Genomic DNA, 26,025 nt, shown 5'->3' with positions numbered 1-26,025 from the left:
GCTCACAGGCGGGATGAAGTAGCTCCCACCTGCTCCCCCCGGGGCCACTGTGGCAGTGGGTGGTTGTGGGCACTCAGCTGGCAGACACCACAGGGTCCTTGCTTATTTCTCTGGTATTTTGGTTTTGAGGTGTTGGGGAAGGAAGCCATACACCGACATGCTGCCGTCCTTACCTGAGCTGCGCCTTTATTTTAAAGACATTATTTTTCCCTTCAGTAGTTTGTTTGTTTGTTTGTTCATGAGAAGCCCTAACCCGTTCATCACACGCCCTCTCCCCGCTCCCGGTCCAGGCTCTGAGGAAGGTCAAGCTGCTGGGAACGTGAAGGGGCCTCGCCACCCCCAGCCGTCAGCTCCATCCCCACCCTAGACATGCCCTCCCGCCCTCCCTTCCTGCCCCGTGGAAGTGCCCAATGCTCCGAGGGTCCCGGAGGGCACAGCTTGTCTCCTGAAGTGGGCGGGGGCCAGGGGTACCCCAGCAAGGTAGAGAGTCAGCATCGGCTTCCCATCCTGCCCTAGCTTCTCGGGGCTTCAAACATACAATATGGATTTTTTGAAAAGAAAAACATTGTTGGACTTTAGACCTCATAGAGACTGTTTTTTTAATTGTTACATATATTTATTAAAGGAGTACTTCAGGTAAAAGGAATAGGCTTACTGATACTTATAACCCCATTAACAAGTCATCACCCCTGTCCCTTCCTATACCCTTAAGTTCACCCTCATCATCATGCCTGTCCATATTAGGTCATCAGTCCCCCTTCCCTAGCTTCTGTCTGTATCTAGGCTCCTTGTATTCTGCATTATAAGATGTTTATTTTTCGTTGTTCACAGAGTTTACATCAGAAAACTCACAGCTTCCCGCCCGGCGCTCCCCTGTCTCTACCTGCTCATGATCCAGCCATAAGGTCCTGTATGGTGCTGCTTGAGAGGTGCGGGTCTTTGGTCCTCAGCTGGGTGTCAGTGTGGCTGGGGCGCAGTCAGCTGTGGCACCTGCATCAGGGTGGGGCCTGTGCCTGTCAGCTGGTGGGACCGAGAGCCTTCCGTTGCGGGAGCCCAGTCCTGCTTCTCCTTGGTGACCGCAGCTGGAGCTGCTCCCACCACTAGCCCGAGAGCCCTGTCTGCCCTGTGCCCGGCCTTGCCATGGTTGTGCTCCCTTCCCCTGGCACAGGATTCTTGTGGCTTTATCCACACGTGTCTTTAATGACGTTGTAGCTAGCAAGGCTCTTATCACCTTCTTTCCCTAAAATTGGCTGAAATGTTAAGTGACATGTGAAAAATATGGAATGTCAACTTGGCTTTCCCTTGCTCTTCCTTTATTCATTTTAATGAAATGGTCTTGTTTGTTATGTGACAACCAGGAAGGATGCTGTGAGGAGGGGAGGGTTGGAGGCCGCCTTTCTGCCTCTCCTTCCAGTGCCCTCCGTGTCTTCCAGGTGGAGGCTGACAGAGGAGGCAGGAGGAGGGGAGGAGGCCCGGGCGCTGCTGCTCTCCCAGTGCTCCCGGCCTTGCAGCTGCGTGTGTGAGCCCGAAGGGAAGGCCTGCAGCTGGGGGACAGGCTGCGGAGGGGCCCACGCTCGTGCTGCTGGAGGACGCGGCCACCGAGATCTCAGACTGGATTAGAAGTTCCCTCCCAGGCAGCAAGGTGGGCTGGGCCTCCCTCAAAGAGGTGACATTTCTCCCAAAGTGCTTATCAAATGGGATGTTGTTTTCTAGCCAGTGACAAGTTTCTTTCAGCTTCTCTTTAAAACAGTCTCAAACTTTGGAAAGGTTGTTGGTACAGATCATTTGAGAGTAAGTTGAGGACCAGTTCCCCATCAGCTTTAAATACCTCATTGTGTATTTTTGAAATGCCAGGTCATTTGCCAGCCCAGCCCCAGCACAGCCATCCAAGTCAGGAGGGCAAACACTGATGCCTTACTCCCAGCTAGTCTCCACACCCCACTGAAGTTTTCCCATTTGCCCTGGAAGGTGCTTCATCACAGGAGAGCCTGGTTCAGAACTGTGCGTAGCTTTTGGTCTGCCCCAGGCAGGGTCTGATCCTCCAGCTCATGTGGCCATATTAAATGTCCATCACATGCCAGGCATCATGCCTCCCCCTTTCCTGGGGCAGTGGGGTGAGTCCCGCTGGCAGGAACATCATAGTGTGGGGCTGCATCTTCCTCCCGGCACCTGCAAGTGGTCAGAGCTGCTGTCCTGAGTGCTCCACTGGGTCAGTGATCCGGCGTGTCTGGCTTGGGTCAGTGATCTGGGGTGTCTGCCCTGCAGGCTCCTCCAGTGGGAAGTCCATCCTCAGGCCCCACACACATACACCACACACAAACTGAGGTATACACATGCTCTCACACACACACCACACACATGGGACCGCTGGGTGGGTGTGCACACTCAGTAGACTAGGAGGGATGTAAAAATTCACACACACACCCCACTTCCATGAACATACATGGTAGAGTGAGGAGAGATGTGTATCCCTGCACACTGTGATGGCTTGAAGTTGTTTGTACCCAAGAAAGTCATGTTCTTATATCATGTCCTTTCCTATGGGTGTGGACACATTTGTTTTCTTTACTTTCATTTTTCTAGTTCTGTTACTTAGATGTATGGTTTAGGGATGCATGTGTGCGTGGTAAACTAGGTGTTAGGAAAAGGAAAGGAATGCTTCTCACATACCCTGATGTTACCACCAGGTGAGGAAGGAGAGGAAGGGAATAGGGAGTGGGGGTGGGCAGAAAGCTGACCCCTGGACAAAGATGGAAGGGACCCTCCAGGAAGCACGGAGGCCTCAGGTTTCTTACATATTGGGGGTGGGGATCAGCTGGGTTTTCAGTTGGTTATTTTTGTCATTGTAAATGAATATTTCATCCATTCTTCTACATATAAGATATATTTCACAATAGGAATATCCAAAAATATCCTATGTGTAAGCAATAAAATAATTTCTACACTTTCTGGCAGCTGGAGCAAAATGGATCAGGTCTGTGTAGGAGGGTCGCCTTGCTGGCGGTGAGGGGGCAATCTGAGAACTGGCTGTGAATGGGGCTCCCTGCCTGAACCCGTGGGTTCTATCCAGAAACCAGCTCCATCAATTTCCCCCCAGCAAATTGACGGCAGCCATCCCAAGGTGCACCTTGATAAGCTTTTCTGTGCACCCCAGCCATGTCCTGGGCCCCCTCACAAATGGATTAAGCTCCACCTGTGCTCTGAGGGACCTGGGGCACTTGAAAGACACAGCCCCTCCTCTGAAGACCTTCCTTGTAGTGTCTTATTGTGTTTTCTTTGTTCTGCAGTAGGACAGCCGCCCTGCCTGCCAGGTGTTCCGTGTTGCCCCCTGGGGTCCTTCAACCTGCAGGCCTTGCTGCTGCCCTCCAAGGAGACCTTGCCTGAGGATTCGGCCCTGGAGAGACCCAGATGTTGAACTTGCTGAACTCTGGCAGCCCCATTGCTTTGGCACCAAAGCGTCAGGATGCTGTCCAGAGTAATCAGATTCCCCACAGTTTGGGGTTGATGTTAGCATCGGCAAGAAGCAGAGGAGTGAGAAGTTGTCCAGGTGTGCAGCTGTCAGCAGGACCAACCACCAAGGACTAAAGAGGATGCAGCTCCGATCAGGGAGTAAGCATCAGGTGAGGACATGTCTCCAGATGCTGACATGACTATGAATGTGGTCACCACTGTAGATGGGAACTTGGGACCAGATGGGGATGGGGCACATCTGAATGGGGTTGAGGTCTCTGGTGGCCTCGAGGATGTGGATGGTGACACGGCTGTGGCTGAGTTTTGGCCATGGGTGGGGACACGCCATCCAGCCAGGTGACCAAAGGCCCTCTTGGTACTCAAGGTGAGGTCAGGATTGACTTGTTCTCTCTTCAAGGCTAGGAGGATGGTGGACTCTCCCAAGACACCCTGGGGCCAGGGTCAGATGTTCCAGTGCTGTCTGTGGTCATCACAATGGGTAATGACTTAGGAATTTGAGAAACAGTTTTGTTAATTTTTCAAATTTAAGGGCGTCTTCAAGGATCTCTAAGGTGCTCAGCCTTCCCCACCTGGAGCAATCGCAGGCAGCCATGGGAAGGAGCCTGGGCACCCCATGGTCCTCGACCAGATCTCCTGAGCTTAGCACAGGCCTCTTTTCATAAATGAAAAGAGTGGGGGAAAGAAGGAGCCATCATTTAGTCTTTTTTGTCTTTGTCTACTTCAGAAGATTTTAGTAAGCTTTATGTTTTGTGAAGCTTAGTGCCAAGTTTTATTTTTGGATGTTAATTACAATTTTCTACACATATGTCCATTGTAAAGCTTTTTATCTAGATAGTCAGGTGGAACAAGAATGAGCAACACCAGAGATTTGTGAAAGAAAAGTTTTTTAAACCTCAAAGGTCCTAGAACACAGAGGAGTGGTGTGCCCTGCAGGACTGTACAGGGAAACACATCAGGAGTGTGGTCTCCACCAAGTTTGTGGGGACCATATAGTTACAGTGGTCCTGGGCCTGTGCTTATAGTGTTATAGTCACAGCAGTTGATCAAGCAAGAGTGGGGACAGGGGACTTTGCATTTGATTTTTGCAGGGGCTCAACCCAGGTGGGACGTGGCAAGGAGAGGAAGGAGCTGTTTGTCTTGTTTAAGCAGGTGTCAGGGGTGGTCACTGAGGATCTAGGATGCTGAGACATTGTGACAATGCAAGAGCCCCATGTGTTACCCCCCACCTTGTGCGTGCTCACATTGCATGATGTGAAAATCCTTGTTTTATTTTTTTTTTAGATTGTTCACATATGATACAACTATCCAAAGATCCAAAGTGTACAATCAATTGCCCATGGTACCATTATAGAGCAGTGCATCCATCACGACAATTAATTTTTTTTCAACTTTTAGAACATTTTCATTACTCCAGAAAAGAGATCAAGACAGAAAAAGGAAACTGAAATCCTCCCATACCCCTAGCCACCTCCCCCCTCCATTAGTGATTCATAGTATTGGTATAGTACATTTGCTACTGTTGATGAAAGAATGTTAAAATACTACTAACTATAGTATATACTTTGCAGTAGGTATATATTTTTTTCCTATATGTGCCTCTATTATTAACTTCTAGTTATAATGTAATACATTTTCTAGTTCGTGAGAGAGACTTCTAATATTTGTACATTTAATCACGGACATTGTCCACCACAAGACGCATTATTTTATACATTCCCACTTTTTAACCTCCAACTTTCCTTCTGGTAACATACGTGACTCTGAGCTTACCCTTTCCACCCCCTTCACACAATTCAGCACTGCTAATTATTCTCACAATGTGATACCATCCCCTCTGTCCATTTCCAAACATTTAAGTTCAACCTAGTTGAACATTCTGCTCATAAGCAACCATTCCCCATTCTTTAGCCTCATTCTATATCCTGGTAACTTATATTTCATGTCCATGAGTTTACATAATATAATTAGTTCATATCAGTGACACCCTGCAATATTTGTCCTTGTGTGTCTTATTTCATTCAATATAGTGCCCTCAAGGTTTCTTCATCAACCTATTTATTTTAAAACAGTTTTGTTCACATGCCATAAATTCCATCCTAAGTAAAAAATTGTTGGTTCCCTGTATAGTCACGTATTTATGTATTCAGCACCATCACCGCTATCTGTATAAGGACATCTCCATTTCTTCCCCAAAGAAGGAGGAAGAGTCCAAGAAGGCAGAGAAACAAAAGAAAAAGAAAAAAAAGAGAGGAAAAAAATGAGAGGTAGAAAGAAACGAAAGGAAGGATAACATTCCCTCCATGAATGTATGAGAATGCCTCTTTCCCACATCCCAGCAGCACAGTGGTGTCAAGCGTTTGGCTCTCTGTCAGGCTCATGGAGTTATCTTGATGTTGTTCTCTTAATTCACCCTTCTCTTATCATCAGCAAGGTTGAACACCTATTAATGTGTTTAGGAGCCATTTGTAGTTCTTTTTTGTGAATTTGCTGTGAGTAGTCCTTCCTCATTTTTCTAGTAGATTACAGGCTGTTTTCTCCTGGATTTGTAAGAATACTTAGGAAATTAACCTTTTGTCTTTGATGTAAGTTACAATTAGGTTTCCCCATCTGCCATCTCTTAATTGTCTTTGCCTCTATTGACTTTTCCCAGGAGGAATTTGTGTGTGTGAGTGAGTGGTTCTATCAGTCTTTTCTTCACATTCTAATGGATTTAATGCTTCTCTTTGAAAAACCTCCTTTCTCATATTTTTCTAATCATTTTATAATTAATTTTCTTTTTCTAGTGTTAAATGATAAATCCATTTAGAATTTATTTTGTAAATTTTTTTTTCCTAAATGGCAACTCGGTCATCCTAGTGCCATTTATTGAATGTCCATCTGCACTTATTCCTGCATGTGTTTGTGTTTATTTCTGGATTTTCTTATTATTTAAAACTTGTTTTTAAAAATTATATTTGCTGAACATGAATCCCACCACATTGTAAAAAGTTCAGTCAATGGTGAAGTGTATAGAATGAAAAAGGGGCTGTTTGCTTTCCCTCCTCCCATTTCCTCATTCCTTTTTTTGGGATAATGATTGTTAGCAAATCACTGTGATTCCTTTAAGACCTTTTTTCTAATAATTATGTATGGATGTATGCATATCACACACATGTAGATTAGGGATACACACACACACACACACACACACACACACACACTATATGCAATATGCCGCAAATTGCTTTTTTCCCACTGCTGTCTTAGAGTTCTGTGATAGTCCATCCAACTCTATCTCATTATTCTTTTTAACTGCTGCATGGATTTCATAGTACGGAGGCATCATACTTCATTTAACCACTTCTTTCCCTGTTAACGCACATCTAGTTTGTTTCTAGTTTTTTCCTAATCCCATCAATTTTGGAGTAGCTTGTGTTTATGAAACATGTTGCATTGCTTCTCTTTAATTTGTGATATGCTTCTTTTTAATTTGTAATAAAGTTAATATTTATTTATATGATTAATAGCAATGTGTAATTCATCAGAGAGAAAATCTGGACAGCACTGAGTAATATGTTATTAACATTTTGTAATGATCCTGTCTTTCTAGATAAAATTTCATGCTGCTCACTTCTTAATACACACGGACAAAGCTGGAGAGATCAGAAAAATCACGTAAGATACAGTCTTTTAGCCTCTGTTCTAGGTTTTAAATCACTGAAGCTTTTCCTTTTCCTTTTTTTTTTTTTTTTTAATCCTTTCTGGCCAAACTCCAATTAGATGCAGTGCATTTATATTTTCAGAATGCCGCATGTCCCACTTAATCTCTTTGAATGGAATGAAGATAGGGTAGCTCCAGAAAAGTCTTTGTAGCTACTACATTGGAAGCATGTTTTTAAACACCAGCCAATTCCTATTCTACCCAAATGTTCTCTATGTAATATGACCCATATTAAAAATGACCCATAGATCTATGTAATATGACCCATATTAAAAATGACCCATAGATCTTCAAACAACCTTTCTCTCAGGTTGTTGGTAGAGTCAAGTAGATATGTCTGCTATCCAGTGCATGCTTTGGCCCATATATTGAGGAGAACTGCCTTTAAGTCACTCAGCAAGAAGAGAAAAGCCCATTTTCATTTTCTAGAAAAGAAGAGCAAGTTATATGTATATAGAGCTGATATTTTTATTACAATGTGCTTTAACTTGAAATAATATATACATGTATTTCATTGTCACTGAGATAAGCTATCTATTCTGCATTTTTATTTTCCTAATTGCTTCTCGCTCAATGAAATTTTAAAACTATATATAACCCATTTATACCCCCATGGGGCTGATACTACCCTACTGAGAATGCATGCCTTAGGATGTTAATATTCTGTAAATCTTCAAAAAGAAATATACATTCAGGAAAGAAATCTTTTTAGGTTATCCTTAAGCCAGGTGTTTATACATTAATCTATCTTAGTGTAATTATTTCATTACAATATAAAGAGGAAAATATGAACAAATTCATAGACCCATTACATGCCATTCATAATAATTTTTTTTTAAATATTCAGTCTTATTGAGATATATTCACCTACCCTGCAGTCATCCACAGTGTGCAATCAATTGTTCATAGAGCTGTGCATTCATTACAATTTCTAAACATTTTCACTGCTCTACAAAAAGATAAAAATATGAATAAAAATGAAAGTATAAAAACACCCAAAAAACTCCATCTCTCATGCCACTCTATTTTTCATTTAAATTTTATCCCCATTTTTCTGCTCATCTCTTCCATACATTGGATAAAGGGAATATAAGCCACAAGGTTTTTTTTTTTTTTTTCAACTCCATTTTATTGAGATATATTCACATACCACACAGTCATACAAAACAAATCGTACATTCGATTGTTCACAGTACCATTACATAGTTGTACATTCATCACCTAAATCAATCCCTGACACATTCATTAGCACACACACAAAAATAACAATAATAATTAAAGTGAAAAAGAGCAATTAAAGTAAAAAAGAACACTGGGTGCCTTTGTTTGTTTGTTTCCTTCCCCTATTTTTCTACTTATCCATCCATAAACTAGACAAAGGGGAGTGTGGTCCTTATGGCTTTCCCAATCCCATTGTCACCCCTCATAAGCTACATTTTTATACAATTGTCTTCAAGATTCATGGGTTCTGGGTTGTAGTTTGATAGTTTCAGGTACCTACCACCAGCTACCCCAATTCTTTAGAACCTAAAAAGGGTTGTCTAAATTGTGCGTAAGAGTGCCCACCAGAGTGACCTCTCGGCTCCTTTTGGAAGCTCTCTGCCACTGAAGCTTATTTCATTTCCTTTCACTTCCCCCTTTTGGTCAAGAAGATGTTCTCCATCCCACAGTTCCTCCCTGGGAGCCATATTCTACATTGCCAGGGAGATTCACTCCCCTGGGTGTCTGATCCCATGTAGGGGGGAGGGCAGTGACTTCACCCACCAAACGGGCTTAGCTAGAGAGAGAGGGCCACATTTGAGCAACAAAGAGGCATTCAGGAGGAGGCTCTCAGGCACAACTATAGGGAGGCCTAGCCTAAGGTTCAGTGGCACAGAGCCAGAAGGTTTTTGCAATCACAAAGTCACACCATGTAAGCTACAGAGTTATACCATCAGCTTCAAGAATCAAGGTTTTGCGGTTGCAGTTTGACAATTTCAGGTATTTCCATCTTGCTTTTCCAGTACACTAAAGACTAAAAAGGGAGTGCTATATAGCACATAAGAACATACTCCAGAGTGACCTATCAGTTCCGTTAGAAGTCTCTCATCCACTGAAACTTTATGTTTCATTTTGCTTCCCTCTTTTGGTCAAGATTTTCTCAATCCCATGAAGCTGGGTCCAGGCTCATCACCAGGAGTTATGTCCCACATTGCTGGGGAGATTTACACCCCTGGGAGTCATATCCCACTTATGGGAGAGGGCAGTGGGTTTACCTGCTGAGTGGGTTTAGCGGGAGAGAGACCACATCTGAGCAACAAAAGAGGTTGTCTGGGGGAGACCCTTAGGCACAGTTATAATTGGGCTTAGCCTCTCCTTTGCAATAACAAGCTTCATAAGGGCAAGCCCCAAGATTGAGGGTCCAGCCTACCAAATTGGTAGTCCTCAGTGCTTGCAAGAACATCAGAAATAACCCAGGTGGGTAAGTTTAATATTTTGGCACTCTTCCTGATTTCCTCAGGGGGGCCCTAGAAATACATTTTTTTTGTTTGTTTTTGAAATAAATTCAAACTTAGAGGAACAGTTCCAAAAACAATACAAACCCCATATACAGAACTCCAGCGTATCCTGACCCCCCTCCCTGATACGATTCACCAACTTTAACATCCTGTCACACCACCATTTCTTTCTTTCCCTCCCTCCCTCCCTCCATCCCTATCTATCATCCATCATCTATTGCTGTCTTCTGAGACCAAGCTGCACACATCCTTGAACAAAAATATAATTCACCTATACATTTTTCATGAACAAGCACATTCTTTTATGCAATCCCATTAAGCGTAGCTAAGAAGTTCAAGAAATTCAATATTAGTACAAAGTGTACATTCTATATTTCCTTTTGTCCCAACTGTGTCCCTTTGAGCTTCCTCTCCTCTCCTCCATCCTTAGATCCCATCCAGGATCATCCTTGGCATTTAATTGTCATCTATTTAGACTTTTTTTTCAATTGTGGAAACATACATACAGCCTAAATCTTCCCATTCCAACCCCTCCCTAGCATTCCATTAGTGGGATTAATCACATTTAGAATGTTGCAATGCCATCACCTTCCTACAATCCATTACTAGAAATTTCTCTTCACCCCAAACAGAAACCCTGCACTCATTTCTTAACTCCCCATTGCTCCTTCCCCTACTTCTCATAATCCATGCTCTACTTTTCATCTCTATGGTCATATTCTCTGATACTTTGTGTTTACCACGGGGCTTAAATTAAACCTCTTAAATCTATAACAATCTTGTTTTTCTTTGATACCAACTTAACTTCAATAGGACACATAAACTATGTTCCTATACTCCTCCATTCCTCCACCTTTATGTAGTTCTTTTCAAAAATTACGTATTTTATGTTGAGTCCAAAACTACTGATTTATCATTACAGTTTATGTATTTTAGATCCTGTAGGAAGTAAATAGTGCAGTTACAAATCAAAAATACAGTAGTATTGGTATTTATATTCACCATGTGATCTTTACTGGGAATCTTTATTTCTTCAAGTGGTTTCAGTCAAGTGTTTAGTGTCCCTTCCTTTCGGCCTGCGCAATTCCCTTTAGCATTTCTTGTAGGGATGATCTACTGGGGACGAAGTCCCTCAGCTTTTGATTATCCAGGAATGTTTTCATCTCCCCCTCATTTTTAACATCCAGGTGTTTATGAACCTTCCAAGTCTCTGATGGTTATGGATTTCTATTTGTATTCCATTGTAGTCAGAAAATGTGCTTTGAACAAATTCTTTTTTTTTTTTTTTTAATTTATTGAGGCTTGCTCCGTGTCCCAGCATATGGTCTATTCTGGAGAAAGATCCCTGACCACAAGAGAAGAATGTGTGTCCTGGTGACTTGGGATGCAATGTTCATATATGTCTGTCAAATTTCTCTGTATCTCTCTCCTTTCTTTGTTTCTCTGTTGGTAGGGCTCCCTTTAGTATCTGAAGTAGGGCAAGTCTTACATTAGCAAAATCTCTCAGCATTTGTTTGTGAAAAATTTAAGGTCTCCCTCAAATTTGAAGGAGAGATTTGCTGGATAAAGTATTCTTGGTTGGAAATTTTTCTCTCTCAGAATTTTAAATATGTCATGCCACTGCCTTCTTGCCTCCATGGTGGCTACTGAGTAGTCACTACTTAGTCTTATTTTATTACTTTTTTGTATATGGTGAATTGTTTTTCTCTGGCTGCTTTCAGAACTTGCTCCTTCTCCTCAGTATTTGACAGTCTCATCAGAATATGTCTTGGAGTGAGTTTATGTGGATTTATTCTATTTAGAGTTTGCTGGGCATTTATGCTTTGTGTATTTGTATTGTGTAGAAGGTTGGGGAAGTTTTCCCCAACAATTTCTTTGAATACTCTTTCTAGACCTTTACCCTTCTCTTCTCCTTCTGGTACACCAATGAGTCTTAAATTTGTACGTTTTATTTTATCTATCCTATCCCTGAGATCCATTTTGAGTTTTTCAGTTTTTCCCCCGTTCTTTCTTTTGTTCTTTCATTTTCCATTCTGTAGTCCTTGAGGATGCTGAGTTGTTGTTCAGCTTCCTCTGGTATTGTACTATGAGTATCCAGAATCTTTTTAATTTGGTCAACAGTTTCTTTTATTTCCATAAAATCATCTGTTTTTTTAATTTACTCTTACAAGTTCTTCTTTATACTCTTCTAGGGTCTTCTTCATGTCCTTTATATCCCATGCCATGTTCTCATTGTCTTTAGTTCTTTGATTAATTGCTCCAAGTACTGTGTCTCCTCTGATCTTTTGATTTGGGTGTTTGGGTTTGGGTCCTCCATATCATCTGGTTTTATCACAGGCTTTAAAATTTTCTGTTGTTTTGGGGCTCTTGGCATTTGCTTTATTTGATAGGGTTCTTTCAGAATATGAAAAACACCAATCTCTAGTTTGTCACATCTACAGCTTGGTTGCATACGCTTTCTGTAACTACCCAGCAGATGGTGTCCATGAGTCGCCTATTCCCCTCAAGTCAGTTCTCCCCAACTTTGTCTTTGTGGTGTGTGGGGGTGTGATTCTTGTGGGGTTCAATTGGTGCACCAAGTTTGGGAGTGTTGTTGGTGCTGTCCACCCTGAATGAGGGGCGTGTGTCTGAGGGGTTTGGGAGGCAGGGCAGCTTTAATAATCAAACCTCCCAGGTGTTCCCGGAGATTTAAGGCTGTTGCAATAGTCGAATCCTTCATTTCAGTCTTGCCACAGATTGTCTCTGCCACAGATCCATGAGTCCTTGGTATTGGCGTAGGGTCCCTGGGATTTCCGAGCAGACCCCCCTTCTCAGCCGTGCTCTTCCAGGACCTCTGCTGAGGGATGGCTGTGCCACATCACAGGAGCATGCCAGCCCTCCAGAGAAGCCCTGGGCCGCTGGGCCATGCAGGGGCGTTCCCAGCCTGTTGTAAAGGTGGCTGAATGGGGTGTGTTAATTTCCCCCTTTTTGCACAGCTCCGCCTTCCCAGCTCCAGGACAATTAGCTGTGGGTGCACTAAAGTCCACTGTCCACAGCCAATACTGTGGCATGTGCACGGTGCTGCAGGAAACAGTTCTGTCACACTGGGACCCTTGGTGTAGCTCTGGGCTGTGGTCTCCAGCCCACCGGGAAGATGGCTGCAAGGGGCATGGTTTCTTTCTCCTTTTGGCTCCCCTCTGTGCTCCTGGCTTGAAACAATCAGCAGCAAGTGTGGGAAGGGCTTTCTTCCATGCCAGAAATTGAGGCATTGGCACAGCCCATTCCTGCTGTGCTTCACTGTGCTGTTCTCGCCGCCATACCTGCAGCTGCTCCTGGGTTGTTGTTTTTTTTTTTTAGAAAAGTACTAGTCCGTCTCCAAATGTCAACCCACGGTTTCCCCACACCACAGCATGGCCACTGGACTTTCAGCTGGCTCATTCACTTGTTTCAGGACTCAGACTCCTGGTTTCACCAAATGCACGGTCCCTGTGGATTTAGCAGACCTATTCTGGCTGGTGCATTGCTGGAACTGCTGTTCTGGGTCACTTTCTGGCTTTCATCTAGTATTTTTCATGGAGGTGTGTTTTTTTTGCCCTGTCTCACCTAGCCATCATCTTAGGTTCTCCCTGGAAATACCTTTTTATTCTCTCCCCAAATTACTGAGGGATGTATGAGGATTTCACACTAACCTGTGCAAACCTATTCAAAGTCTCCTATAATTACGGTGTTTGAATAAACTGATGATGCATGTTAAATTATTTAGTGTGCTACAGAAAATATAGATCCTGCACTACATATAAATCTCTTCCCTTGGTCCTTACACAGAAGTTGAAGTTGTATAACACAGTCAATATCATCCTTTACCCTTTGGCCTGATTTGCTTCCATTAAGTGCAACAAAGTGATTTAAAAAAAAAAAAAGTTTAAAAAAGGGAAAAATATATGTAGAGCCCCCTTTGAGGAGCCTGTGGAGAATGCAGGGGTATTGTCCTACCCCACCTTGATGGTTGCTGACATGACCACAGACATAGGGAACTGGTGGTTTGATGGGCTGAGCCCTCTACCACAGGATTTAACCTTGGGAAAACTGTTGCTGCAAAGGAGAGGCTAGGCCTCCCTATAATTGTGCCTAAGAGCCTCCTCCCGAATGCCTCTTTGTTGCTCAGATGTGGCCCTCTCTCTCTAGCTAAGCCAACTTGAAAGGTGAAATCACTGCCCTCCCCACTACGTGGGATCATATACCCAAGGGAGTGAATCTCCCTGGCAATGTGGAATATGACTCCCAGGGAGGAATGTAGACCTGGCATCGTGGGATGGAGAACATCTTCTTGACCAAAAGGGGGATGCGAAAGGAAATGAAATAAGCTTCAGTGGCAGAGAGCTTCCAAAAGGAGCCAAGAGGTCACTCTGGTGGGCACTCTTATGCACAATTTAGACAACCCTTTTTAGGTTCTAAAGAATTGGGGTAGCTGGTGGTAGATACCTGAAACTATCAAACTACAACCCAGAACCCATGAATCTCAAAGATGATTGTATAAAAATGTAGCTTATGAGGGGTGACAGTGGTATTGGGAAAGCCATAAGGACCACACTCCCCTTTGTCTAGTTTATGGATGGATGAGTAGAAAAATAGGGAAAGGAAACAAACAAACAAACAGACAAAGGTACCCAGTGTTCTTTTTTGCTTTAATTGCTCTTTTTCACTTTAATTATTATTGTTATTTTTGTGTGTGTGCTAATGAATGTGTCAGGGATTGATTTAGGTGATGAATGTACAACTATGTAATGGTACTGTGAACAATCGAATGTACGATTTGTTTTGTATGACTGCGTGGTATGTGAATATTTCTCAATTAAATGAAGATTTAAAAATAAATAAATAAATAAATAAATGCAACAAAGGCAATATTCCAAAGCTAATGTCTATGAGAGGGGGATATAAGGAAGGGATATGGTATTCTTGGTGGTGGTATTGTTGTCTGATGTAATTGCATGGTATTTTGTTTTTATTTTTTCTCCTATCTTTTTGATATTCTTTTGAAAATAATTTTTAAAGTTAGATTTGCTAAAAAAGAGAAGATATCTCTATATTTTCTTTTTAAAATTAATTGTGTGTATGTGTATGTGAAGTCCAATTATAAAGATGAAAAAAAATCACCCATATAATACTCCTTAACATTGTTTTGATTTCTGTGTTTTTTTTGTTTTCCATATACGATACTATTGCATGCAAAAGTTTTCATGTAAATATTTTTTAATGTACACCCACTATGCAAACAAAGGTAATTACAGCTTGCGATGATCTTCCACCCAGCAATATGCCATCAGTATTGTTTTATTTAATTTTTCTTTACATTTATTTAAGAAATAAAATTATAACTTTTTTTATTTTCATTAAGTATTTTATAGGTATAAAATACTGTATTAAATGTGATGAAATGGGTGTTTCTAACATGTCTCATGAATCTTATTTTCTATTGATTTCATCCTAGGAATGCTGCATGGCCATTCATTTGTCCCAAATTGTGTTCATTGAAGAACAGGCAGCTGGCATTTGGAAAAGGTTAGGTCTATATATTGCAGTCTTTATCATACTCAAAAAATGCTTCCATGAATCAACCTGAACTGATTTATTGTGATGCCATGACTGCATATTTGGAATGAATCTACTACTGTGTTTTGGAGCTTTAAAAATAAAAGCCACTGATCAGGAGGAAAATACCTTAAGAAGATAGTGTGATTTATTAGTGTATGAAGTTATTCTTAAAGAATGAATAAAGTACTAAGGTTTGCTGCAATTTATTCTCATGTCATTGTAAATAAATATGGGCTAGCTATCACTGTATATATTTCCACACCTTCTTTCACATCTGTGTGCTTGTAGTTCAGTATATAAAATCAGAAATGACTCATCTGAGAAAAAAGAACTGACTTTGGTCCATTTCTAATTAATCATCAAGTTTATTTCTCTACTTTGACTTTTTCAGGTATCAGTGTTAAATAGATATTATAATCGTTATTATCCAAGCTGGGATATTTATAAGAATAATATTAAGATTGCATTATATGAATAATATAATAATATAATGTTTTGGGCTAAAGTTCCACCATGTCAATTATTTACTTGTAGCTAGTCCAATACCCTAGAAACTAGAAAGCAATATTTCTGTGAAGATTCAGTGATTGTAGTCTTTTGTTAAATGCTGTCTTATCTGTTGCTACCCTTCCCTCTCATTTGATCACTTTCTCAATCCTCAGGGATACTTGGGCAGTGACCACCCTAAGTTGTTCATATTGTAAAAGGGTGTCAACATAATGGGGAAGGGGGATGCTTCTGGTTGATGTTCTTGAAGAGGCCATTGCCTCTGGGATTTGGGACTTATCTGACATAGTTACACTCTGGAGGATTTAAGTTGAGGAATACTGAATTTGGATTTAAGTTTCTAAAAATCAAATCTGAGCAACAAGAGATTCTCTGCAGAAATTCTTGGGCATAATTATAGGTTGGCTTAGCTTCCCGATTACAGTATGAAGTTTCATAAGTGCAAGGCTCATGATTGAGGACTTGGCTTACCAAATTGGGAATCCCTAATGCTTGAGAGAGCATCTGGAATTTCCCAGGTCAGAACTTCAATAGTTCCACATTTTATTTACAGTCACTTGAGGGACACTGCTTGTACTTTCTTATTATCTGCCCAGTATACTGTGAAATGTATCAGAGTTTTACTTTATTTAATCTACACAGAATTCCACTATCTCATTCTGTATTCTAGGCTCCATGTGTTTAGGTTGTTTAAATGAATTGGCCAGACAGATTAATTTATATTGTGTGCCTCAGACTATTTAAATTTTGTACAAAATGAACATCTCTTCCTTTGTTCTCACACAGAAGGTGAAGTTTTACAATAGAGTTTTAAAATAGAGATATTGATATCCTTTATCCTATATTCTGATTTATCAGCTGAGCTTGTTCATATATCTAATTGAAGTCTGATCTCTTTTTTGGCATCTTTAAAGGTGCTGTATGGAGTAGTGTGATTTTCAGAGCTGCAGAACTTTAACTCTGAGTCTTAGTTGTCACACAGATACCCCAAGTTCACAGAAATACCAGGTTATTCACATAAAGCACAGCATCTCAGAATTTAGAAATAACACTTAAAAACTCAGGAATAAATGGAACTGCTCTAAGAGCTTCCATTCTAGGCTCCAGTGTTCTTATATATATTTTCTAAATGAGACCATGTGATATTTGTCCATCTGTTTCTGGCTCATATTGGTCACCATCATGTCTTCAAGGTTCATTGACGTCTTTGCATGTCTCATAACTTCCTTTATTTATTTATGACTGCAGATTTTGTTGAGATCTACTCACATGGCATGTGTTCTATCTAAAGTAAATAATGTGTCACATTATCCTCAGTTGTACTATCATCATCACCCTCAGTTTTAGACAGTTTTTATTCTGAAGAGAATGAACAGATAGACATACCCAAACCAAAGAGAAAGCCCAATTTAACTCTAGTATCAGTGTGGTACTAGTGAGGTACTCCTTGTTAAATATGGTCCATAGAATGCAGTCGATGGTTTTTCCCATATACCACTCTGTTATTAACTCTTTATACCAAGTGTCATACCTCTGAAGTAGTTCTTGCAAGTACTTATTTATTTTTGTAGTGCTAATCGGTGAGAAATATGACTTTAAACAACCCCTTTCAAAACATGCTCACGTTCAATATGGCACTATTACCTATAATCAGACTAAAGAACTACCATCACGTCTATTCATTCCCATACATTTGATTTCAACCTCATTAATGACTCTGAACTTATTAGGTAACTCCCCCCCCCCCTTATCTAGCTTTTCTCTCTAGGTCCCCTATATGCTACATTTTAAGACTCTGGGTTTACATTTTTTAGGGAGTTCATATTAGTTTTGTGTAATATGACTGCTGTATTTTACAATTTAGAATTAACATTTAAAAGCTACATTTTTAGGGGTTCATATTACTTTTCTGCCTGGCTTATTTCACTTAACATTTTGTCCTCAGATTTCATCTATGTTCTCACATGCTTCAGGACCTCATTCCTTCTTACTGCTGCATAATATTCCATTGTATGTATATGCCACATTTTGTTTATCCACTCATCTGTTGATGGACACTTAGATTGTTTCCATCTTTTGGCAGTTGTGAATTATACCACTATGAACACTGGTGTGCAAATACATGTTTGTGTCACTTTTTTAAGTTCTGTGTATATACTGAGTAGTGGAATTGTCAGGTCATAGGGCAACTTGATATTAATTTTCTGAGGAATCAACAAAAGGTCTTCCACAGTGGTTGTATCATAATACATTCCCACCAGCAGTGACTTAAGTATTCCAATTTCTCCAATCCTCTTCAACATTTGTAGTTTCCTGCTTGTATAATGGCAGCCCTTCTTATGAGTGTGAGATGATATCTTATTGTGGTTTTGATTTGCATTTCCCTAATAGTTAATGAAGGTGAACATCTTTTCTTGTGCTTTTTAGCCATTTGTATTTCATCTTCGGAAAAACATCGATCCATATCTTCTGCCCATTTTATAATTGAGTTGTTTATTCTTTTGTTGTTGAGTTGAAGGTTTTCTTTATAGATGCTGGATATCAAAGCCTTATTAAATATATGGTTTCCAAATATTTTCCCCCATTATACTGGCTGCCTGTTCACCTTTTTGACTAATTCCTTTGAGGCAGAGAAACATTTTATTTTGAGGGGTTGCCATTTATCTATTTTTCCTTTCATGTATCTATCTTTTATCTATTTTTTCTTTGATTGTGCTTTGGGTGTAAGATCTAAGGTACCTCCTATTACTAGGTCTTGAAGATGTTTCCCTATATTTCCCCTATATTTTCTTCTAGGTGTTTTATTGTACTGTCCCTGTCAAGTCTTTGATTGATATTGAGTTCACTTTTTTGGGGGGTGTGAGCTAGGAGTCCTCTTTCATTCTTTTGGTATGGATAGCTAGTTCTCCCAACTCTTTTCCTGAAAAGACTTCTGTTCCAGTTCAGTGGCTTAGGGGGTCTTGTCGAATCAACTGACTGTAGATCTGGGGGACTATTTCCAAACTCTCAATTAAATTTCATTAATCAATATGTCTATTTTGTGCCAATACCATGCTCTTTTGACCACTGTGGCTTTATAATAATCTTTAAAGTCAGGAAGTGTAACTCCTCCCACTTTGTTCTTTTTCAGGATGTTTTTGGCAATTCAAGGCCCTTTACCTTTCCAAATAAGTTTAATAACCAGCTTTTCCAAGTATGCAAATAGGTTGTTGGAACTTTGGTATTGCATTGAATTTGTAGATCAATTTGGATGAATTAACAGCTTAATGACCTTTAGCTTTCCTTTCCAGGAACATGAAAAATCTTTTCACTTATTTACATCTTTTCTTTCTTTTAGCAAAGCTTTGTAGTTTTCTATGTAGATTTCCTGTACATTTTCCAGATACATGATTCTTTTAGTAGCTTTTATGAGTGGAATTTTTTTAAATTGTTTCCTCCTCAGTTAGGTCATTATTGTGTATAGTAACACAACTGATTTTTTTTTTTTTTTGCATTATTCTTGTATCCAGCCACTTTGCTGAATTTGTTTATTAGCTGAATTAGCTTTCTCATAAATATCTCACATTTTCTAAAGGTAGGATTGTGTCATCTGCAAAATAATGAAAGTTTTATTTCTGTTTTTCTTTATTAATCCAATTTTATTGAGATATGTTCACATTCCAGATAATCATCCAAAATATGCAATCAGTGGTTCATGGTACCATTATGTAGCTGTGCGTTCGTCACCACAATCAATTTTTGTACATTTTCATTATACCTGAAAAAAACAAAAATAATAATCAAAATATAAAAGGACATCAAAAACATTGCATATCCCTTATTCACCTATTATTTTCTGTCTTTATTATCTTACTCATCTGTCCATGCACTGTGTAAAGGTAAAGTCAGTCATAAGGTTTTCAAATTACACAGTCTCATCATAAAAGCCAAATAGTTATAGAATCATCCTCACAAATCGAGGCTACTGGATTATAGTTCAACTGTTTCAGGTATTTCCTTCTAGCTATTCTAGTACACTAAAACTAATGAGGGTTATCTGTATAATTGATAAAAATATCCTCCAGAATGACCTCTCAACTCTATTTGAAATCTTTCAGCCACTGAAATTGATTTTGTTTCATTTTTCTTCCTGCATTTGGTCCAAGAAGACTTTCTCAATCCCATGATGACAGGATGATGCTCATCCCTGGCTTTTATGTCCCATGTAGGGGAGAGGGCAATGAGTTTACCAGAAGAGTTGGCTTAGAGAGAGAGGCCACCTCTGAGCAACAGAAGAGATTCTGTGGGGTTGACTCAAAGACATAATCTTAAATACGTTTATCTTCTGCTTGGCAGGAATAGGTTTCATAAGGGCTAGCCCCCAGATCAATTGCTTGGCCTATTAATTTGGTAGTCTCCAGTGCTTGTGAGAATATCAGGAATTCCCCCACTAGGGAAATTAAATATTTCCACATTTCCCTTCAGTACCTCAAGGGGTTTTTCACGTATTTTTTATTCATTGCCCAAATTACTCTGTGATGTATTGGGATATTACACTATCCTGTACAAACCCACAAGATCTTACTCCATAATCAGTGTAATTCGATGCAATTATGTTGTTCAAATAAACTAACCATACAAGTTAAATTAGATAGTGTGCTACAGAAATGTAAATTTTGCACCAAATAAACATCTCTTCCTTTGGTGTCACACAGAAATTGAAGTTGTAAAACACTGTCATTATCATCCTTAACCCATTATTCTGATTTGCTTTAGTCCTAAGCAGATCAGCTTCATTCATATCTCTAATTGAAGTCTGGTCTCTTTCTCAGCTTTTTCAGCAGTTGCTGTGTGGGGTAGTGATGACATTCATAGCTGCAGAACTCTAGCTCTGAGTCTCAGGTGCCACACCGTTACCTGAAGATCCAGGGAATGATGACCAGGTTATATACACAAAGAGCTGAGCACTTCAGAATTTAGAAATAACCGTAACAAGTTAGGACTAGATGTGACTGATGTATCACTTTCACTTTTGAATACTTTGAGCACAGAATTCAAAGTTGACCATTGTTTTCTCTTGACACTGATGATAGTATTCCATTGTCTATGACTGCCTTGTTGTGGCTGAGCAATCAGCTGTAGATATTACTGTTGACCTACGTAGGGAATCTGCCTTTTCTCTCTGACTGCTATTATCAGGGTTATTCAGTTTAACTACCACATGTCTAGTTGTGGAATTATTTTTATTCCTCCTTCTCAGAGCTTGTTGGGTTAGTTAAATCTGGTAATTTATGTCTCATAAAAATTGCAAATTCTCAACCATTAGCTCCTTGATACTGTCTCTTCTCCATTCTCCTGTCTCTTTCTGGGCCTCCTATATTATTTTAATGTACTTGTTTTGACATTTGAATGAAGTCATTCAATATAAATACTCATGTAACTTTCTTTTTTCACTCAGAGTTTCTGTAGTTCAGCTATGTTGATGCATGTGGCCATAATTCATTCATTTGTGTGCTCTATACCATTCCAGTGATTGAATATACCAGGGTTTTTTTGCCCCACTGTTCTGTGAACATTAGAGCTGTTTCTGGTTTCTGGCTATCATGAGCAATGAATCTATTAATGTATTTTACATTTCCCCTGCTGCACATGTGCAAGCATCTCTTTTGGAAATAAAGTTGTTGGGTTATAGGCTTCAGTTTTCAATAACATGCCAAATTATTTTCCAAAGGAGGAAAGCATGAGAGTTCCTGTTGACCCACATTCTGTCTGACACTTGTGTTGTTGAATTTCTTAATTTTGCCAGTTTGTTGAGTTTAAAATGGCATCTCAGAGTGGTCTTAATCTGTAATTTTCTAATTATTAATGAGGCTGGGTACCTTTATCATATGTATATTAGTATCTCTGTCTCCTTTTTTTAGAACACAAGTTTACATTTTTTGGCCATTTTTCTACTATTGTTAGCATATCTTCTGATCCACATATTTTTCTCTCAGGGGTTGGTTTATTTGCTTTTCTGTAAAGGGACAGACTGTAAATGTTAGGCTTTGCAGGCCACATATGATTTCTGTCACATCTGCTTCTTCTTTAAATATGTAAAAATCATTCTTAGCTTTAGGGTCAAACAAACATGGGCCTCCAGATATGCCTACCCTGTTACTTACTAAACATAATGTTCCAAATCAAATAGTTAAAATATTTGTACTATACAATGGAGTGAATGGTAAGGTTGTTCACTCCTGGAGGTAGCTAGCCTGGACTTCAGCTATCCCAGGTCGTACCCCCAAAACCAAGGCATTATTCTAGTATCTTCTTTCCTACATTTTTGTTTTCCCTACAGTTGAGAACTCTCTTAGTTTTTGTGTGTGGGGATGGTTTTTTTGTTTTTGTTTTTGTTTTTTGCTTTTTATTGTTATGTTTTTATATGAATTCAACCCTATGCCCTTTTCCAGTTATCTAAAACTTTTCTAAGGATAATTAACTGCATCAGGTTTCCATCAATCTCATTTTCCTGAAGAAGACCCTTCTAGAGCCTTCTAATTTACTCCAGTCTGAACTGTTTGCTGTCTCTACCTATCTTTTCCTTGTCATACTGGAGATTCCTTGACCTTTGTCCTTTGTTGAATTTCCTATTTCCTGTAATCCATTTCTTTCTTTTGTTTGGGTGACTCTCTCATTTTGATGGATCACATACTGCAACAGATTCCTGAGAAAGGAAGGTAGGCAAAGTTTTTGAGACATTTTTGTCTTAAAACATCATGATTTTATTCTTATATTTGATTAGTAGTTTAATTGCATATGGAATTCTAGGATTGAAAGTAGTTTCCTTCAGAATTTTGATAGTGCTCCGTTTCCCATTCGGTTTCTGATGCTACCACTGAGAAGTTAAAATCCAGTTGAGCCGCTCCCCCCTTCCCAGCCAAGATGTCTGACATGGAGGATGATTTCATGTGCCATGAGGAGGAGAACTACAACCTGGAATATTCTGAAGATAGTAACTGTGAACCAAATGTGGATTTAGAAAATCACTACTGTAATTCTGAAGTGTTAAAAGAAAGTGACCCAAAAGCAGCATTAAGCAGTTTCCAAAAGGTTTTGGAACTTGAAAGTGAGAATGGAGAATGGGGATTTAAAGCACTGAAACAAATGATTAAGATTAGCTTTAAGTTGACAGAGATTTCCAGAAATGGTGAATGGATATAAACAGCTATTGATATATATTTGGAGTGCAGTTACACAAGAAATTATTCCGAAAAATCCATTAATTCTATTCTTGATTATATCTCCACTTCTAAACACTTGGATTTACTGCAGGAATTCTATGAAACAACACTGGAAGCTTTGAAAGATGCTAAGACTGATAGACTATGGCTTAAGACAAACACAAAGCTTGGAAAATTATATTTAGAATGTGAGGAATATGGAAAGCTTCAAAAAATTTTACTTCAATTACATCAATCCTGCAAGACTGATGAAGAAGATGACCTGAAAAAAGGTACACAGTAATTAAAAATATGCGCTTTGGAAATTCAGATGTACACAGCACAGAAGACTAACAAAAAGCTTAAAGCACTCTATGAACAGTCACTTCACATCAAGTCTGCCATCCCTCATCCATTGATCATGGGAGTCATCAGAGAATGTGGTGATAAAATGCACTTTAGAGAAGGTGAATTTGAAAAGGCACACACTGATTTTTTTTGAAGTCTTCAAGAATTATGATGAATGGGGGAGTCCCAGATGAATCACTTGCTTAAAATATTTGGTCTTAGCAAATATGCTAATGAAATTGGGAATAACTCCATCTGACTCACAGGCCAGGCTGTACAGAAATGATCCAGAAATTCTAGCAATGATGAATTTAGTAAGTGCCTATCAGAATAATGACATCACTGAATTTGAAAAGATTCTGAAAAAAATCACAGCAACATCATGGATGATCCTTTCATAAGGGAACATATTGAAGAGGTTTTGCAAAACACCAGAACACAAGTGGTCATAAAATTAATTAAGCCTTACACAAGAATACATATTCCTTTTATTTCTAAGGAGTTAAACATAGATGTAGCTGATGTGGAGAGCTTGCTGGTAGAGTGCATATTGGATAACACTGTTCATGGCTGAATTGATCAAGTCAACCAACTCCTTGAACTGGATCATCTGAAGAGGGGTGGTGCATGATATACTGCTCTAGATAAATGGACCACCCAGTTAAATTCTCTCAACCAGGCTGTAGTCAGTAAACTTGCTTAACAGAGAACAAGCTTTTACAGATGGACTTAAGGCAAAGTGCAGCAATGTAATCCTTAAAAGAACTGGGAATGGCAAAACTACTATCGGTTGATGTGTCCTGAAAATTATTGGAGTTATGGCAGAAGTGCTTTTTTGATAGCTGGTTTGTGTTTTGCTGATGACTTATCCCAAGAAAAACAGCTTTAATCTCCAGAGGAAAATCAAAATGCCATGGGATTTATGCTGTATTGACATCTTGCCCTAAACATACAACATCATAGTAATTTGTCATGGCAGCATGACCAGATTTAAACATGTTTTACCTGCAGAAATTCTCACAAATAACCTGCAATAACTTGAAATGCGTACCCTTTTGAACACTTCCTTTTCTCATGTATATACTAAAATATTTGCTGCATTTTGCAAAATGTCAATTCTCTAAAAATGTGTCTGTATGTTTCTGTACCTGTAGTGTAGTAAAGGTTTAGATGAAACCCCTTAATGATAGTGGCATACTGTCACTTAGGTTTCAAGCAGCAAAATAAACAGTGCAGTTCAAAAAAAAAACAACAGTTGATTCCTGTTACTTTATATATTACAATTTTGTCCCCTCTCTGGAAGCATGAAAGACTTTCTGTTGATTTGAAATTTCACCAGAATGTGTCTTCATTTATATGTAGATCACAAGGGGTGACAGTGTGATAGTGAAAACCTTATGGATCACACCCCCTTTATTCAGTGTATGGGTGGATGAGTAGAAGAATGGGGACAAAAACTAAATGAAAAATAGGGTGGGATAGGGGGATGATTTGGGTGTTCTTTTTTACTTTTATTTTATTCTTATTCTGTTTCTTTCTTGTGTAAGGAAAATGTTCAAAAATAGAATGGGGCGATGAATGCACAACTATATGATGGTACTGTGAATAGTTGATTGTACACCATGGATGATTGTATGGTATGTGAATACATCTCAGTAAAACTGAAAAAAAAATGCCACAAACTGACTGTAGAAGTTATATTGTTTAGAAAATATAGTTCCTGCACCAAATAAACATCTCTTCCCTTGGTCTCACATGGAAATTGAAGTTTTAACACAGTGAGTTTCAACCTTTACCCTTTGGCTCGATTTGCCCTATTCTTAACCAGATCTGCTTCATTCTTATCTCTAATTGAAGTCTGACGTCTTTTTCAGCTTTTTTTTTTTAACAGCTGCTGTATGCACTAATACATTCATATCTGCCGAGCTCTAGCTCTGAGTTTCAGGTGCCACACAGATACCCAGTGTTGCAGAGATCAATCAGGTTATACACAAGGGATCAGCATCTCAGAGTCTGGAGATAGCCATTACAATTCAGAAATAGATTTGACTGCTGTAAGAGCTTACAATCTAGGGACCATTACAATAATTGTTTCCCTGTTAGGCTGTGCTCTTAAGTTTCAGTTCTGGGTTTACACATTGTAGTTAGTCCATATTGGCGAGGCATTACAGTGTTTGCCTTTGTTTCTGGCATACATCACTCAAAATGCTGCCTACAGGATCCATTCACCTCGATGCATGTCTCAAAGCATCAGTTTCTCATAGTTGCTCAGTATTCCATTGGATGCATACACCACCGTTCACTATTCTGTTCCTCAGTTGATGGACCCTCAGGACATCTCCACCCATTGCAAATGATGAATATTGCCTCCATAAACACCAGTGTGCAGATGTGCATTCATGATCTCTGCTCTCAGATCTTCCAGGTACATACCCCATAATGAGGTTGTTGGACCTTATGGCCCCCACATACTTACCTTCTTGTGGAACCAGCTCACTGACCTCCAGAAAGGCTACACCATTCTGCCTCCTCATCAATAGTAACTAGGTACATCTCTCACTCCATGTTTTCTCCAGCACTTTTTACCCCTATTTATATTTTTCCTACACTTTTATAGGGATATATTCACATACCATACAGTTATCTACAGTGTACAGTCAATTCACAGTATCATATAGTTGTACATTTATCACCACAGTCAGCACTTGAACACTTGAACATATTGATTATTTTAGCAAATACGCCA

The 26,025-nt window shown here is 39.6% G+C and overlaps 1 long non-coding RNA gene and 1 pseudogene across 1 annotated transcript; both read left to right on the top strand.

Moving 5' to 3' along the window:
* The first annotated feature begins 966 nt into the window (after positions 1-966).
* LOC119528987 lies at positions 967-15,437 on the top strand. The gene is made up of 4 exons (XR_005215797.1): positions 967-1,642; positions 3,288-3,620; positions 7,061-7,125; positions 15,140-15,437. It is a non-coding gene; the product is annotated as an uncharacterized LOC119528987 (long non-coding RNA).
* A 7,216-nt stretch (positions 15,438-22,653) lies between these two features.
* LOC119528986 lies at positions 22,654-23,982 on the top strand (annotated as a pseudogene).
* Positions 23,983-26,025: the final 2,043 nt, after the last annotated feature.

This window comes from Choloepus didactylus, chromosome 3 (assembly GCF_015220235.1).
Source record: "Choloepus didactylus isolate mChoDid1 chromosome 3, mChoDid1.pri, whole genome shotgun sequence".
Lineage (NCBI taxonomy): Eukaryota > Metazoa > Chordata > Mammalia > Pilosa > Megalonychidae > Choloepus > Choloepus didactylus.
The sequence above is the reverse complement of the archived record's forward strand: the minus strand, read 5'-3'. Positions and strand labels throughout refer to the sequence as shown.